Source organism: Podarcis filfolensis (assembly GCF_964270895.1).
Source record: "Podarcis filfolensis genome assembly, chromosome: 3".
Classification (NCBI taxonomy): domain Eukaryota; kingdom Metazoa; phylum Chordata; class Lepidosauria; order Squamata; family Lacertidae; genus Podarcis; species Podarcis filfolensis.
Window position 1 is genome coordinate 77,123,117 of NC_139606.1, and position 4,499 is coordinate 77,127,615.

Genomic DNA, 4,499 nt, shown 5'->3' on the forward strand with positions numbered 1-4,499 from the left:
TGATTATCAGAATGAGTCCTATTGCAGATCAGATTGCCACAAGTTGGAGAACAGGGACAAACTCATCAAATTCAGCATTCCTTGAGACAAGGAAACCAATTAAGTCCCTTTTCCCAACAATAACAGTTTAATCTGTTGTATTTCATTGAGGAAAAACCTGTTTGCTAAAAGGTTCCCATATTTTCACTTTTGCTGACCAACCGTGTAATTACTACACTGTAGTATATATTTGAATTAGTCTTATCAAGGACTCATAAGCTTGCGGATTTCCAAGGTGGCATGTTGTTGCAGAAGAATAGGGAACATGGACTCATCCTGTTATTTTGCAGCTAGGTTACATCTGATACTTCACTGAGACTTGCTGCATCAACTTAACTGTGCTATCCCTGCACAATTTTTCTCAGGATCAGCAACTTTAAAAATAATTTTCAGAAAAGAAATGCAATTAATTTGTTAATTTCTGTTCAGCATAAAAACTATTTATTGCAAATGCACACAGTCCCTAAACATGAGGAATTCTCCTCCCCCATCTTTCAGTGCATAAAAAGAAACTATGGTGACATCTACTGGACGATGTTATTCTTCTTTTTTGGCAATCACTTGTAGCCTAGTAAGATTGTCTTCCCTGAACATGGTCTTAACAGTGAGTCTGTAAGTAACTGTGGAGGCCAATTTTGGATCCACACACCCTTCCACAGTGGGGACATTGGTTCCCGGGCAGGAGTTGATCATGGTGTGGATTTGCCAAGCATGCCTTCCTCTTAGCACGTTTATCCCTTTTGTCCTGTGTTCAAGCATCTTCAAAGTCTATGACACCTTTGGTAAAGGCTGTTCTCCAGCTGGAGTGGTCGCAGGCCAGTGTTTCTCAATTGTCGGTGTTTATACTACATTTTTTTAGATTTGCATTGAGAGAGTCTTTAAACCCTTTTTGTTTACCACCAGCATTACGCTTTCCATGCAGAGGGTATGAGTGAAGATGGTATGATTAATTTAGGAAATGTTGTGTGAGGTGTAAAAGCACCTTCAGGGCGGGCCCAGATATTCTTTGGGCTGACTTGACAGGAATAAAAAATGCAACAGAGACAAAAATTTAAAAAATCACAGGGGCAATGAATGCAGCAGTTTAAACAGAGTCTGTTGCTGCATACACACCATACATTTAAAGCACAGTAACCCCCTTTACAGAACTAGCAAATACGACAGCCGAAATAAGGAATCAGGATGAGAAACAAAAAAGTGGCGCGTGGGAATATTTCAGAGAGTACTTAAAAAGATGTAACACTAAATCTTTTCTACAAGTAGGGGTAATACTTTGAGCAACAGTTAACATAACAAGGAAATTGATGGGAGGAAAGTAGGATGGGAAAACTAACAGATATGCAGCAAAACAAGGTATACTTAGAATGCCATGGAGTGATGGGTTGGGAAGTCTGTACAGAAACAATGTATGATAAAAAAATATGATATCTAAATAGAAACTGGAAAATGCATAAATAATAATAATAAATAAAGCAAGCACAGTTACCCCCACTCATCCTCCAATAATCCTGGGAACTGTAATGTGTGAAAGGTGCTAGACATTATAGCCCTGTGGGGGACAAACTATAGTTCCCATGATTCCTCCCCCCCCCCCCCGGTGCTTCAGGTGTATGGTGTGTAAGTAGCCACCAGCATTTGAAACTCCCATTGTTCTAGGCAAGTTTTACAATTTGATCCCAGATCCTACTTTTGCTTAGAATATCCCTATTTTCATTGTAAAAATGTTGGAGGGTATGGTAGGATGTCCCTATTTTCATTGGAGAAGTGTTGGAGGGTATGGAGTTATCCAACCTCGGAGCTGTCTGAAGGCAATCCTGTACAGTGGTACCTCAGGTTAAGTACTTAATTCGTTCCGGAGGTCCATACTTAACCTGAAACTGTTCTTAACCTGAAGCACCACTTTAGCTAATGGGGCCTCCTGCTGCCGCTGCGCCGCCAGAGCACGATTTCTGTTCTCATCCTGAAGCAAAGTTCTTAACCTGAAGCACTATTTCTGGGTTAGTGGAGTCTGTAACCTGAAGCGTATGTAACCTGAGGTACCACTGTATAGGGAAGTTTTTAAAAAATGTTTAATGTTTTATTATGGTTTTTTTATATGTTGGAAGCTGCCCAGAGTGGCTGGGGCAACCCAGTAAGATGTGTGGGGAAGAAATAGGGAAATTATCATTATGGAATGGGACGTCCCTATTTTCATTGAGAACTGTTGGAGGGTATGTTAGTGCACTGAGTAAAGGCCCATCCACTGAGCCTCAGTCCAGGTAAGACAGAGACCATTTTAGTGGATGGCTCTTTTCAGATTTCCATTGTTCAACCTGTTCTGGAGGGGATTGAACTCCCCTTAAACAAGGATCAAGTTCATAACCCAGGGGTGCTCTTGGATCCATAATTGTCCTTACAAACACAAATAATTTCTGTGGTGCCAAATGGGCTGCCATTGAAGACAGTTCAGCAACGTAATATGAAGCTAATAATTCTAACTTAGACAACACATTACAAGCACATCACACCAATACCTTATCATTTCCATTGATGGAAGGAGTCTTCTCAGCAGTTGCCTCCCAGTTGTGGGATGCCCTCCCTTGAGGGACCCACCTGGTCACTACTTTGCATGTAAAGGTCCCTGGGCTCAATCCCCAGCTTCTCCAGGTAGGGCTGGAAGAGATCCTAAAGAACTGCTGCCAGTCAGTGTGGGCAATACTCAGGAGCAGCTTCCTGCGCTTCTATGTACAATGGTGTCATCATGATATATGTAAGCTATTTTGTGTCTCTCCTTGTTTTGATTTTATGATTATGGCTGAATTTGTTTTAATCTCTGCATTATTATTTATGGCTGAGTTGCATAGTGTGCTGTTCAGTTTTTGCTGAATTTCTGTGGTTTGGGACATTATAGGGCAACTAATAAATATAGTAAATGAAATAACAAACAAATAATAAATGTGTAATTTTATAATGATTCTTGCTTGTGTGTTGCTTTTCTCCTGTCATGAGCTAATGGCATTGCAGTAAACTAGCTGTAGTTATTAGAACAGCCCCTTCTGGTCTACATGTAAGATCTCGTACAAGAATGGGAAGCTGAAACGTAAGGAGTCATCTACCAAATACTGAAATGAATGGAGGTCTCAGAGAAACAGTGCCTCCTGGAATCACACCTACTAGTGACTTGTTTTGCATTGGCAGCCATGTCATTTGGGGGACATGTTTATGTAATCTTCATGTTACAATAGGAAATAAATCCCACAGAGCACATTAGCTCTCAGCTTTGTAGTTCTCATAAGTGTCCATAGGGTATCTTCTGTGACTTGGATTTACACAGGAAATGGGGATATGAAAACAGTTTTGCAGCTTTCCTAGTTGAAGTTAAAACCACTATTAGGTTTTACTTTTCATCTCTCTTCTACTTAAGCATGCACAGACAAACAAAATGCAAAGACATACATAACCTAACTTCATGGGCACTTCTGAATGTTTATCTGCAAGCTTTTATAGACACCAAAAACCAAGAAGAAAAATCCTGCAACTACAATGATACAACAAAAAGGCATCAACCCTGTGAGGTAGAATAGGCTGAGTTTGCACCCTGAAATATGCATCTCATACACCCTAACCCTGTAATTGTGCAGCATAACACTCCCAACTGTCTCTAAACCATGTTACATTGAGTTGTATGTGGAGTAGCCTTTGAGTTTTCTCCCAACATCCCAACCTGTTATCTGCTCTTTGAAGCACTTCCCACATCCTCACCTCCTTGTAGACCACCAGAGGAGCTGAAAACTGGTCATAAATTGAGGAATGAAGGAGTGCAATTTTATATTTCATGTGATTACTTCTAAGTAGCCATGCATTAGACTATTAGACTTTAAGACTTAGGAAATGTCAGCACTAGATCTCATTATTTTCCCATTCTGTATGCAAATACTTAAGATATATGTATACTGAATATATTGGAATGCATTTTCATAACTTCCAGTTGTCATGGCCAGCAACTGCAACCAAGTTGGTCACAAGGGGAGTATGATCATCCAGGCAGCTGCCATAAGAATCAGATTCTGTTGACGAAACTAGAAGGCAGACTGCTGATTACCCCTCCGTTCTCCCACCCCAGAAACACTGCTTTTTGCCATACACAAGGATGCTAAAACTCCCAGCTTTCCCTAACTTAGCTTGGGCCAAACCAGACAAGACAACACAACACAGATGCCTGCACCTTCAGTACAAAAAAACAACAACTAGGGAGGGGAGCGGGGAATTGCACAAACCAAAATTTAGAGCCCAGTTTGTTTTAAGCATTTGTTCTTTATTTAAAGAGATAGCGTCGTTTAAAGAGCAACTCCGGGCGGAACACCGGCGAATGGGCAGGAGGCGGTTTCAATTGAGGGCACGCCGAGATCGGCTTTTCTGAGTGGCTGCTTGTCAAATGCTGACAGAGGCAGTCCTCATGAATCACTCCGGATTGCGATCAT